Source organism: Nyctereutes procyonoides, unplaced genomic scaffold, assembly GCF_905146905.1.
Source record: "Nyctereutes procyonoides isolate TBG_1078 unplaced genomic scaffold, NYPRO_anot_genome, whole genome shotgun sequence".
Classification (NCBI taxonomy): domain Eukaryota; kingdom Metazoa; phylum Chordata; class Mammalia; order Carnivora; family Canidae; genus Nyctereutes; species Nyctereutes procyonoides.
This window is the reverse complement of record NW_026575119.1, coordinates 1,266,563-1,280,226: the sequence shown is the minus strand read 5'-3', so window position 1 is coordinate 1,280,226 and position 13,664 is coordinate 1,266,563. Positions and strand designations below refer to the sequence as shown.

The 13,664-nt window shown below is 44.3% G+C and overlaps 1 protein-coding gene across 8 annotated transcripts in view; it reads right to left on the bottom strand.

Moving 5' to 3' along the window:
- ZNF438 (zinc finger protein 438) overlaps nucleotides 1–13,664 on the bottom strand; it is a 410,158-nt gene that overhangs the window by 167,110 nt on the left and 229,384 nt on the right. For 2 of the 8 annotated variants that reach the window (XM_055334537.1, XM_055334531.1), the window contains exon 1: nucleotides 3,377–4,013. The exons of 1 other annotated variant lie outside the window; for it this stretch is intronic. The gene's annotated coding sequence lies outside the window, so the exon portion shown is untranslated. Of the gene's footprint in view, nucleotides 1–3,376; nucleotides 4,014–4,315; nucleotides 4,399–13,664 lie in introns of those variants that run through there. 5 more of the 8 variants (XM_055334533.1, XM_055334538.1, XM_055334534.1 and 2 more) reach the window with 5 other exon arrangements.

Sequence of the window (13,664 nt, the reverse complement as noted above, 5' to 3'; positions counted from 1 at the left end):
CTGGGGGCTATCTAGCACAATTAAATCATGATCAACATGCCCTCACTAAGCCTAAACTTAAAAAATGACAAAGCCTGAGCAATCAGCAGCTCCTTCCAGATACTTTATACCACATATGCATATCTGATATTCCTGGGAAAGCTAGCTGCAATTGTGGTATAAAGAAATACTAATCATTTCAACCCCATTAAATTTAGAGTTAGCCACAGTAGTAGATTTAAAGTTTTGTTGAACTGCAAAATGAGATGGCACATTTCTACATTTATATTTGTGGAGGGTTCCCATTTAGAGTGATGATGGAGTTGGTTATTCATATCAACTCTCCCAAAGCTAAAAATGCTAAACAAAATATAATTTATAAAATATATTTAATTTATATATTGCAAGAAAAAAACGCTGAAATTAATCACAAAATCTAAAATGGTGTAATTTTACATAATCTTTTAATGGTTCAAACTTGAAATACTCATGTTAGGAAGCAATAAAATTGTGACAAATGTATTGATGTTAGGGTATATCCTTCAAAAGACCTACAGAAATAAGACACACGCTTTTGTGCATATTGCTCTGGTTTCTATGTTCTACAGTGCTCCAAATATGAGATGTAATCTATAATTCCATCTATAACATATACCACCAGATCACCTTTCTATGACCAAAATATATATATATATATATATATATATATATATATACACACACATACATATATCAATCAAAGTTAAGGAGATGATCAGCAGAGAAACTGAAACTTACTCTGATGTGTGGAACTTTGGCGTGATATACTTAAGTCAGTGGAAACCTGCCTAAATACCTCACACAGCCCTTCCATCACCCTCTATTATGCAAGCTGCAACATTTCAAGCCAACTCTCTTATTTCACTAGTAAACCCTGTCAACACTGACGTAATACAACTGGAAAAACTCATCACTCCACAACAATACTAAAATGTCAGAATTTATTTCATTTGGTAAAAATTATACCATTGCCAAACAAAGATAATGCAAATATAGTAAAATATGCAAGATTAGGAGTAATTCTTTTGTTGAAGAGGACTCTTGGGGAGCCTCAAATTCACTGCACAATTCCTTAGGCAATTTTTTTGTTTCTTTGACCCCTTCATGCCCCATCCCTCAAGTATATGGAGTGGAGGGGGCTTGCAGAAGACCCAAATGAAAGGATCAGGATGCACTTATGCATTTGGTCTGCTCTGGTTTTATTTCCACAGGGTTTTCCTCAAACTCTGCTCCTCCAAGGAGAGTGCTATGTTTTATTCATCTCTGAACTCCCAAAACTTAATCAAATGCCTTGCATATAAAGCCAGACTAACAGCTACCACATGGCAGGCACTGGGTCAGGAAGTAGAGACAGTGAATAAAAAAGATACAGACCTCACCCTCACAGAACTTCCTGGAAGGGGGATGCCGGATATTGGCTCTGTGAACTGAATCAAAGTAATGAAAGTCCAGTCCGCACAGCCCAACTGCCTATGTTCTTCTCCTCCATCGCCAACCAAGGCTTAGATGAGGAACAAAACAGGCTTTCTCTTCAGAAATATAAATGTTGAGTTTCCATTTCTGACCATTTCCCTGAGTTCCAAATTCATATATTCAACTGCCTTGCTCAACAAACTGACTTACAGGTAGTTACAGACATTGACTGTGTAGACTTCAGACTGCTGGGTTTTGAATCCTGGCTCGGTCACTCGCAAGCTAGGTGATTTTAGACAAGTCACAATTTTAACTTCTCCATGCCTCTGTGTTCTCATCTGCAAAATTAGAACTATAATGGCCCCTAGCACATACAACTACTATAAGGATTAAATTAATTAATACACATAAAAGTGCTTAAAACCCTTCCTAGTACAGTTTATGCCTACAAGGCACTTACTATTATTACTAGCTCTAGTATTATGGTTCCTACGTCTACAAGGTGTCTAAAACTGGCCTGAAACAGAATTCATGATTTTCTCACCAAACCCCTTTCTCCTTGCTCAGTCAATAGCAATATTGTTCTCCCAGTTGTTCTAGGCTAAAACCTAAGAAGTCATGACTTTTCCTTTTCCTCACATTCCAGATTAGTAAATCCACCCCAACAACTCTGCCCTCAAAAAGTGTATCAGGAATTTGACCTCTTGGTATCATCTCTACAACTATTTCTCCTAAGCCAAGACAACAGCATCTGTCTTCCAGGCTCCTAGCTTCCCATTTCTGAGAACCCCCTACTCCATGACCTTACAGTTAATTCTTCAACCAACAAAACCAAAATCAGGTGCTATTTCCTTGATACAAACCTTCCAATGGTTTTCTATCACACCTAGAATAACATCTTTACTACTAGCCTACAAGGGCCCCCAAAGTCCAGCCTGGTCCTCCAACATCATCTGCCCCCACTTTCCCTTGCTATGATCTAAACACTCACCCTGCTAGGCCTTGGCCACCTCAGGCTAGCTTCCTCCATCAGACCATTGCTCCTGGGCTGCTCCTTGCTGTATAGGATTGTCATCTGGAGCAGGACTCTGCAGTCAGATTGCCCTAATTCGAATAGTGTCTCTGTCACATTTCAGCTGTACAACCTTGAGCAAAGCTATCTGTGTCAGTTTCTTCTTCTACAAAAATGGAGATATTACTACTTACCTCATAAAGCTGGTGTAAAAATTTAGTGTTTAGAAGACTGCCTCGCATATAGTAAGGTCCATCTAAGTGCTGATTGCTCTTAGGAACCTTGCCTGAAATGTTCTTAGCTCAGGCTCTTCCTCTCAACTTGAATTCATTCAACTGTCCCCTCTTTTGGAAGGCCTTCCATGACTGATCCTACTATCTAAAACAACCTGCCCCATTCCCCTGTTGTCATTCTTTTATCTTGCTTTGCCTCCCTGTACTTAAATCACTATCCTGAATAATATTATGTACTTATTCTTTGTAGCCTATTTCCCCACTAGAAAATAAGCTCCACCAGGTTAGGGACAACCTTGTTTGCTGCTCCATTCCCAGTTCTGACTTAGAACCTGACTTCTGAATAAACACACCTCTTATCCAGGCTAGGAGACCTATGGGAATTTCTTAATAACAATACCATACTCGGCCTTTCATTCTTACATTGTGATCTCATCTGATCCTTGAAAAAGCAACAGCATGTACACTATCATCTCCCATTTTAGATAGAAAAAGAAAATCCCAAATTTGGGTGACTTGTCTCTGGACACAAAGCTATTAAGTGGTAGAACCAAAATCAGCACCCCTGCTTTCTAATGCTAAGGCTTCTCAAAGAAAGATAAACTGAATTTACAGAAATGTGATCTCTCGACCTCTAGAATAAGGACTCCCTGAGATGTGTATAATGGTCTTCCCTTCAAAGTTCCTAACAAACACTTACCTCTACATTTGAGTAGTATAGTACTAACTCGTCAATAACATACTAACCCTGGGCAAGCCAAAACATTCAAAGTCACAGATAACAGTCACACGTCCCAAGTCCACGCAGCAACGACCTCTAAAACTCGGTGTATCGTGTTGAGTGCAACGTACGAGTTCCGGCATGCTGAGCCCTTCCTCTGACCAACTCCGCCAAGGGAACCTGATAATCGCCAAGAACATAGTGGTCGCTCCCTAGGCCACTAAGATGGCCCATCAGACTCCAGTGTTGCCCCTGGCCAGACGCGTGGGTGGGTGCGTGAGGGTTGAGGAGGCAAAACTGTGAAAAAGATCCCTACCCGCAGACCTTGGTTAAATGGCCGTTGGCCACTGGCCACCACATCCCAGAAGAACGGAGGTCTTTCTGGGCTTGCTTTCACCTGGCACGTTTACATGTTTGTGCTACCTCGCGTGCTCCCACAATGTCCCCGTCCTTTGCAAGTGATAATGAGGCCAGAGGCTGCTTCACCTCCGTTTGACACAAAGAGGAAACTGAGGCAGCAGGTGGTTATCTTTACAACTTGCAGGATCCCAAAGGAAGCCTAGATGCGGAGTCCCTGGTGCAACCCCCTAGGCCAGACTTCACATGTCAATCCAAGCCCCTTCACCAAGGAAGGGAAAGCGGGGGGCCGCTCCCACGTGGACCTTCCCCGTTCCTCCCGGTCGGCTCGCCGGGCCCTGGCGACCAGTCCGCGCAGCGCGGCCTCGCCTCCTCGCACCCCCGGGCCCGCCCGCCGCAGAGGGCGCGCTCCCGCCGGGGCGGGCACCGGTCCCTTCACCGCGTTCGGCGGCGCCCCGATCGCCCAGGATCACACGCCCGCAGCCACCACCGACGCGGCGAAGGCGGGCAGCAGGGCGAGCCCGCAGGCCCCGGGAGCTGCAGGAATCCTCAGAAACTTACAGTTTTCCTACAGCGTGCGCGTCACGGCGAGGTGACGTCACGGGACCCGGCGTTCAGGGAGGTCAGGCCGCTGGGCGCCGGACCGGACCGCCCCGCCCCGCCCCCGCGGCTCCGCCCCGTGCGCGGCGGCGGGAGACACGCCCCTTTCCTCGGCGACCCCGCCCCACCCCCACCCCGCCGCGAGGCGCAGGGCGCAGGGCGCAGGCGCACACGGCCTGCCTGGCCGCCTCCCGAGGCCGGGACTGCCTGAGAGCTTGGCCGGGAGCGTGCGGCTGGGGCGGGGGGCACCAATGGGAGGGGACGTGGACGCACACACCCTTCCACTCCCCCAGCGGGAACGCAGCAAACAAGCTGCCGCCCAGGGCTGGAGTCGGACGCCAGGGCTGTGAGGTAGATTTTCCGCAGACATTGCCTCCCTTCCCTCACGTGTTCATTAAGAGTTTTCCACGTGTGGGGAAGCAGCCATCCGCGCCCCGCCAGGTGCCTGCGAGCCCTCGGGCGGGTGGAGCCGGCGCTCCGCGGCCCGCCCCGGCCCCGCCCCCGGCCCCGCCCCCGGCCCCGCCTCGGTCGGCCCCGCCTCGGTCGGCCCCGCCCCTGCCAGCCCCGCCTCGGCTCGGCTCGGCTCGGCCCCGCCCCCGGCGCTCGACGCGGCCGCTGGAGCCCGCCCTTCCGGCTCCCGCTCGCGGCCCCCGCCGGCCCCGCCCCGCCCCGCCCCGCCGGCCCCGCCCCGCCCCGCCCCGCCCCGTCCCGCCGCCGCCCGGGGGGGCTCCAGTGTCTCCTTCCTGCCGGGTTTCGCGTTGGGGCCGCGTGAAGCCGGGCCCCGCGCACCTCTACGAGAGTCTCCGCAGGGGTGGTCCGTGTAGACCGTGCGCACGCCTGTGAGCGGGGGGACCTGGCCGGCGCCTCCCCTCGCGTGGTGCCGCCTCCCTGCGCCCGGGCGTCCGCCCTTCCTTGAGCCCGACAAAACCGGGAGTTCTGGTTAAGAGATGGCTCAGCGGAAGGGGAGCGAAGGCTCGGAGAACTAACTGCATTAGCAGGCCGTCTCTGGCTTCTAGGATGCCTACGTCGCTCTTGGAAGCAGGGGAAGAAATAGACGTTATGGTAAAGAGTGGCTCACGCAGAGCAGTCTTGGGGGAAGAATAATAGGAAAAGCAGACCTTGGAAATAGGCCCTCAGGAGGAAACCCTGAAGATGCGGCTGGAATCCCGACCAATGGCTAGATCGGCCTTGGGATTTTGCCCAGCGGCTCCAGCGTATATAGAACCTGAGACAATGGACTTACACCCTCGTCGAAAATACTGTAGTATTGGGATCCCCGGGTGGCGCAGCGGTTCGGCGCCTGCCTTTGGCCCAGGGCGCGATCCTGGAGACCCGGGATCGAATCCCACGTCGGGCTCCCGGCGCATGGAGCCTGCTTCTCCCTCTGCCTGTGTCTCTGCCTCTCTCTCTCTCTCTCTCTCTCTGTGACTATCATAAATAAATTAAAAAAAAAAAACAAAATTAAAATAATATATTTAAAAGAAAAGAAAATACTGTAGTGTTTTCATAGGAAAAAATGATTACAGGAGAACATTAGTCTTGAACTCCTGACATCTAATCTGGTTACAAATAAATATGTTACTCGGGAAAAATCTAAAGTTCTGAAAAGTTTCCGGTTTGGATGCTATCCGCACATTTATGTTAATAGGATTTTATACAAGATCTTAATCGTCCAATGATGTAAGGAATGTAAATGTAAGGTCTGAAAATGATCGTTTTAACAGTAAAGTATTTTTTCTGTGGAGCAGAGTTCTAGAAAAATTAGCGCTTTTTAAAAGGGCTACTTATCTTTAAAATGACACTGAAAAAAATAAAATGATACTGATATTTTTCTTTGTGAAACGACTTTTAGAAAAGTTTGAATTTTACATTTCGTTGTTGACATATGTATAAAATGTTTTATGTGTATCATGCCAAACACGGGAATTCTCTTTGAGATTCTAGATATATCTATGGGACTGTTTTTACAAGCAAGTGTCGTCTCTCATTTTTTGGAGTGGAAATCATTAAGAAGTATACATCAAATTATTAAATGTTTGTAACATTGAATAGTTATGCTTCTACAAGACGGTTTGACAGGGTGCATTCTTTTTTTCCCATCTCATTATTCAGTTTTCTTTTCTTGGTACCCCCAAGATTTAAAACAAGAACAAAAACTTAGTATAGATGTAGGAAAGAAGTAATGTGGCCAGGAAAAGATTGACAAGTGGAAAGGGTACCCAAACAAAGAGGAACCACAGGGAATGTCAAGGAAAAATTTGTGGGGATATACACATTTACGCGTTCAGATTCAGTCAAGTTCCTATGCCAAACTGGAATCTAAATAAGTAACCAGGAGCTAGGGTCAAACATGTGTTGACATTAGAGAGAGGAACTCTAAGAACTTCTTGCTTTAAGAAAATAAAACCCCAGACATTCCATGGTTAGCACAGAAGGACCAAGGGCCTCCACTCTGGCCATTGGGGTTTTGGTTTCCACCGGTGATCCTTTCACTTTGTTATCTGCTGCCACTAGCAAGCTAGCCCCCTGAGCACTCTGCGCCCTAACTCTTCCTTCCTTTGGTCCTACACTGCAAACTGAGAAAAAAACTGAACTCTACTACTAGGGACAAATAAATGGTGGAAATACAATGGTTACTGTCTATTGAGTGTTTATATGTACTCATCCCTGCATTATCTCATTTAATCCTTGCAGCTGGATGAGATAAACACTGCCATTATCTCTATCAGACACACAAGGCAAGCAGGGTACCTGGTGCTAAGTCAAGTATCTCATGTCACACAGTGTCTAAGAAGCAAAGTTAAGGTTCGAATCCATGCTCCAGATTCCACAGCCATAATCACCGATCTGTATGAAGTTTCATATGACAATGTAAGAAAGACAGACTCAGGAAGTCCAAGATACCTAAATTCTAGCTCCAAAAGACTGATTCCATGGGTATCTTTTTCACTATTCCCCACCCTGTCTTTGCATGGATGCTTCTATTTAATTGTTTAAGGTGCTCATCATAACCCACTGAGTTGATTTTGTAACTATTAATAGATGGCCACCCTGAGAAACACTAATCAAAATCCAAAATATGAAAGATCAGATTGTATAACATGTGATAAGGATGATTTTTCCCAAAGCATAAATTTGGGGAAACTTGTTTTAGTAATGATGTGTGTGCTTTCTGAGTTGCTATGCTAATGTATTTCTTACTATGAGTCTCAATTTAAAAAAATGTGAAAAACACTATTACAACCCCTTGCTTGACTTCTTAGCATATTTCTTCTTTCAGAATCAAGACCAAGAAAAACCAAATCCTACTCTGTAAACCCCCTTGCATTTCCCTCCCACCCCTTGCATTTGTCTCAGCTCCAGGATCTGGTCTGAGAGGTCTCTTTCCAGGCAATAAAGACAATAATCAGGTCATTCTTGCATCCAGAAAGGCTCTTGTCTCCAGCACAAGCCCAAAAGTGTACTCATAACTTAACAATATAATAAGCATCCATAAGCTGAGAGTTACACAGAATAAAGCATAGGTCATTCTGAGAAGGGAGCAGAGATAAGGAGCTTGGTGGAAGGAAGACTTGAGACAAAGATTGAAGAGCTATGGAGGGATATGTGATTAATAACCACACAATCTTTCACGGATTTCCTGGCACAGAGTTTGCAAAGTATTTCATATGTCATTTTATCAGCTCTCTCGCCCCAACCCTTTATTTTATTATTTTTTAAAGATTTTATTTATTCATGATAGACACAGACACGGAGGCAGAGACATAGGCAGAGGGAGAAGTAGGTTCTCCTCAGGGAGCGTGATGCGGGACTCAATCCCAGGACCTCCGAGTCAGGACCTGAGCCAAAGGCAGACACTTAACCACTGAGCTACCCAGGTGCCCCTCCCCCCCTTTATTTAGCTAATTCTTCCCATCCTTTTCGTCTCTTCTTAGCAGGAACTCCCTCTGAGAACCTTTTCCTACCCTGCCTTAGCTCTTGGCCTTGAAAATTATTTTGATTTCCTTCTCTGCTAGACTGTAAGCTCTGTGAGAGTAAGGACAATGTTGGTCTTGTTCAACCTCAAATCCTCTACTGGTAGCCGAATACCCTAAGTAGGTACTCAGGAACTATGTGTGGAGGGAGGAATGAATGGATAGATGAACTCAAATTTAAAGACTGGCTAGGCCTCTTACTCAGGATGCTAGTTGTTTCCTAAAAAGGGGGCACTGTGTTAATAGAAATAATACTGAGAAGAAAAATCCTTAAGGAGAAAAAACCATTTTGTATGGTGATGCAGTGAATCATAGCAAAACAGTGAACAGGGTCAGCTCTGTTATTAAGTGAGTACTTTTGTGCAAGTCCAGTAACTTCTCTGAGCCTTTAGAAGGCTCAATGTTATTTGTGGTGAATGTCCTAATAGAGTGTTACTCTGGGGGAACTCTGGGAAATCAGGGCAGGCCACCTGGAGCCTTATTTGCATGAAGTTCCCTGAAAGAAACTGACAGGACTGGGAGCTGGCAATTAATCCTCTTAAACAAAAGATGTTGGACAAAGGCTTCCCCCAACAACAAGAGGGTGGGATGGGGGAGTGAGGAGGGAAATGGAAGACAAGTAACTAGTGTCATTGCTCTCAGGAGCCAAGTTCATGATTAAGTACAAGGCCAGGTGCATGCTTTTGAGTATGAAGTTGAAAGAACCAAGCTGCCTTTGTGCGTGTGTGCGTGCATGTGTGTGTGTGTGTGTGTGTGTGTGTTAGGATTAGAGGGCAGGGGAGGAAGATGCAGGAGAGAAAAGAGTGTGTCGAAAAGATTTACAATTCCTCCAGGGAAGAAACCTCACTTACTATAGCACAACTGGCCGGCAGAATGTTCCAGAAACAGGCCTCCAGGTCTTTGTGTATTCTGTTCTTCCTCCCTGGAATCTATTTTTTCCCTTATCTCTTGGAAAAGGCCTACTCTTTCTTCAAATTCAGGTTCTATCATTAATCACCTCTGCTAATAATTGCCAACCTTTACTGAGCACCTGTTTAAATCTAAAGCTGAGCCTTCTCTGTGAAACATTTAATCTTGACAACTATTAATTTCTTCTTAGACATACAGAAACTAATGGTGAATCTTACAGTTGATGGCATCTTCAATTTAATAACAAATACTGTGTTGTGTTACGTTTGCTGGTGCTTCTTTCTCTCCCCCACTAAGCTGTGAATTCCTTGAAGATAGAGAGGGATTTACTCAACTTTGTGTCCTTAGCCCCTAATGTAGTTTCTAGCACATAAACAACATTTGACAGACTTCTTGAAATCAGTTGAAGAAGGAATGTCATCTACCTGACAGAGGGACAGGTAGGTGCAATCCAGGAGACAAAAGTCAGAGACTGTTGTCACCAAAAATTGTGGTTATCCCCAAGACCTCATTGACCTGAGACAACAAAGTCACAACTTCCTCTGAGTTTTGTCCTAGTTGAGTTCTCTCTGGCTCTAAAGGTATGCGACAGTCCTCCTGGGCAATTAATTCAGCATGCCTCTTCTCCACTTGACAAAATGTCATTTATCATTTACTCTTTATGTTGGGTTCACACAATTTTTTTTTAAACTTTTTATTTTGATGTAGTCCCAATAGTTTTTTTTTAATTTTTTTAATTTTTTTTTATTTATTTATGATAGTCACAGAGAGAGAGAGAGAGAGAGGCGCAGAGACATAGGCAGAGGGAGAAGCAGACTCCATGCACCGGGAGCCCGATGTGGGATTCGATCCTGGGTCTTCAGGATCGCGCCCTGGGCCAAAGGCAGGCGCCAAACCGCTGTGCCACCCAGGGATCCCGGTTCACACAATTTTTAACCAACTAAAGCAGTTATACTAAGGCCAAATCGAAGTAGTATTTTAAAATCTGATTTTGCAAACTCAGATGTAATTGCATTTACACTTGACACTGGAGATGGTACTCAGCTCACAGAGGTGTTTGATTTGTGTTTTTACATTTTTTACTTGACTATAGAAGATAACACATTTTATTTTTATTTTTTAATAATAAATTTATTTTTTATTGGTGTTCAATTTGCCAACATACAGAATAACACCCAGTGCTCATCCCGTCAAGTGCCCCCCTCAGTGCCGTCACCCATTCACCCCCACCCCCTGCCCTCCTCCCCTTCCACCACCCCTAGTTCATTTCCCAGAGTTAGGAGTCTTTATGTTCTGTCTCCCTTTCTGATATTTCCTACCCATTTCTTCTCCCTTCCCTTCTATTCCCTTTCACTATTATTTATATTCCCCAAATGAATGAGAACATATAAGGCTTGTCCTTCTCTGATTGACTCATTTCACTCAGCATAATACCCTCCAGTTCCATCCATGTTGAAGCAAATGGTGGGTATTTGTCGTTTCTAATGGCTGAGTAATATTTCATTGGATACATAAACCACATCTTCTTTATCCATTCATCTGTTGATGGACACCGAGGCTCCTTCCACAGTTTGGTTATTGTGGACATTGCTGCTATAAACATCAGGGTGCAGGTGTCCCGGCGTTTCATTGCATCTGTATCTTTGGGGTACATCCCCAACAGTGCAATTCCTGGGTCTTAGGGCAGGTCTATTTTTAACTCTTTGAGGAACCTCCACACAGTTTTCCAGAGTGGCTGCACCAGTTCACATTCCCACCAACAGTGCAAGAGGGTTCCCTTTTCTCCGCATCCTCTCCAACATTTGTGGTTTCCTGCCTTGTTAATTTTCCCCATTCTCACTGGTGGGAGGTGGTATCTCATTGTGGTTTTGATTTGTATTTCTTTTTCACCATACACAAAGATAAACTCAAAATGGATGAAAGATCTAAATGTGAGACAAGATTCCATCAAAGTCCTACAGGAGAACTCAGGCAACACCCTTTTTGAACTCATCCACAGTAACTTCTTGCAAGATCCATCCACGAAGGCAAAAGAAACAAAAGCAAAAATGAACTATTGGGACTTCATCAAGATAAGAAGCTTTTGCACAGCAAAGGATACAGTCAACAAAACTAAAAGACAACCGACAGAATGGGAGAAGATATTTGCAAATGACGTATCAGATAAAGGGCTAGTTTCCAAGATATATAAAGAACTTATTAAACTCAACAGCAAAGAAACAAACAATCCAATCATGAAATGGGCAAAAGACATGAAGAGAAATCTCACAGAGGAAGACATAGACATGGCCAACATGCACATGAGAAAATGCTCTGCATCATTTGTCATCAGGGAAATACAAATCAAAACCACCATGAGATCCCACCTCACACCAGTGAGAATGGGGAACATTAACAAGGCAGATAACACATTTTAAAAGCCAGCATTGGGATCCCTGGGTGGCGCAGCGGTTTAGCGCCTGCCTTTGGCCCAGGACATGATCCTGGAGACCCGGGATCGAATCCCACATCGGGCTCCCGGTGCATGGAGCCAGCTTCTCCCTCTGCCTCTCTCCCTCTCTCTCTCTGTGACTATCATAAATAAATAAAAATTTAAAAAAAATTTAAAAGCCAGCATTTGACTTCTTCCAAAAAGTAAAAAGCTTCAACAATTTTGGCTGCCCACTCACCCAGGGCATTCATCATTGGAATAAAACTGACTGGTTCAGAGGCGCAGATGTTCCCTATTTTCCCATAACCCCCAGCTGGGGACTATTTAACCTACCCACTTGGCCCCTGAGGCACTTGAGTTTATGACAGATCTTGAAAGTGAAGGGCTTGATCATTTAAGTCTCTAGCTTCAGAAGGATCATAAAAGCTTTGCCCAGAAATTCAGTAATGCTGTAAGTGAAGTAATGATAGTCAATAGTCACATTTTCCTTTATAAATAGAGTTTTCACAATTTTTATATTTTTCTTCTAGAGAAGAAATGTTTTTGTGCATTAGGGATTTTTCAATACTGTATTACTTTTTAGTGTTTAAACAAAAGAGAAAAATCCTTATGAGAAATTGAAGCACAAAATTGACAATTGGGTTCACAGTATGGTCTGGCATATGTGACTACTGTATTGATTAATTCACAGAATACACACCTACCCAGCATGCAACTTTCTTTACTGGCCTCACAGTTCTCTTGTTACACATGGAAGAAGGGAAGGGAGTATTTGTTGATTATCAGGTTTATGTTTTATCCTATACCACAAAGGGTAGTCACAGTCACTTTTACATTGTATTTTAAATTTTGAGGCTATATAGAATGTGAATAATTCATTAGTCTGTTATTTTGGTGAGATTCTCTTGTCTAGACTATCGTAGGTACGGCTATTGACATTGGTTGCAAATGATAGGAAAACCCCAAGATAACAGTGTTAAGAGGAATTGGTTTATTTCTTTCATGTGTAAAAATGTCTGAACATAGATGATGTTTGTCCATGTCAGGTGTCAGGGACTTGCGCTCTTTCTAGATTGTTGCTCAGTCATGCATGACCTACATTTCCAAAGTCACCTCATAGTTCAAGATGGCAGCCTAGCTCCAGTAATCATGCAGGAAGGAGAAGGTCCAGAATATTCTGCAGCTTGTAGTCCTCACATCCCACTTTTTCAAAGAAGCTTTTCTCAGCTAATTAAGAGACTGACCTATTGACTTCTCTTCTAAATTCACTTAAAACCTACCTGTACTAGACTTTATTCATTTAAATACTTTTAAATGTATTTATGTTATGAATAGTCTCAACATCTCTGTCATCATCATTGTTCTTAAGTCTAGAACAATGATTCTCAACCCTGGCTACGCATTAGAGATGCCTAACAAACTTTAAAATGAAAAGCAGTACTCAGATGCCATTGGTGGTCCAGGATCTGTACTTGGAGAACAACCGCAAAGGCAAAAGAAGACAGACATTTGGGGGCCAGGGATGGGGTTATTGAGAGGGGGTTTACCCTCATTGTAGTTTCTGTCAGGGGCTCATGTAGACACAGGACCCTAAGGAGTATGTGTGCCAGGGAAGCCACACATCAGCCTAGGATTCTATGTAGATATTCCTGAGGCCAAACATGATCCAGAGGCTTAAGGCTTCATATATGTGTGAATGGATGACACAAACCTTGGGCTAGGATGACCAGAGGTGATAGCCACCAGGCACTAAAGATCTGAGGCTCTTTCCCATTGTTTTTGGATTTGTGTACAACTCTAAGAGAAAGATAGGAGTCAGGAAGACAGAGATAGATAGATAGATAGATAGATAGATAGATAGATAGATAGATAGATAGATGATAGCATTTTCTACCTCTCTAGTGTAGAAGCTAAGTCCGATTGGATTTAATTTAGAAAAATTAAAGAAATGTGATGGTTCTTGTGACTCAAGTCTCATGGAACAAAATTGTGGATG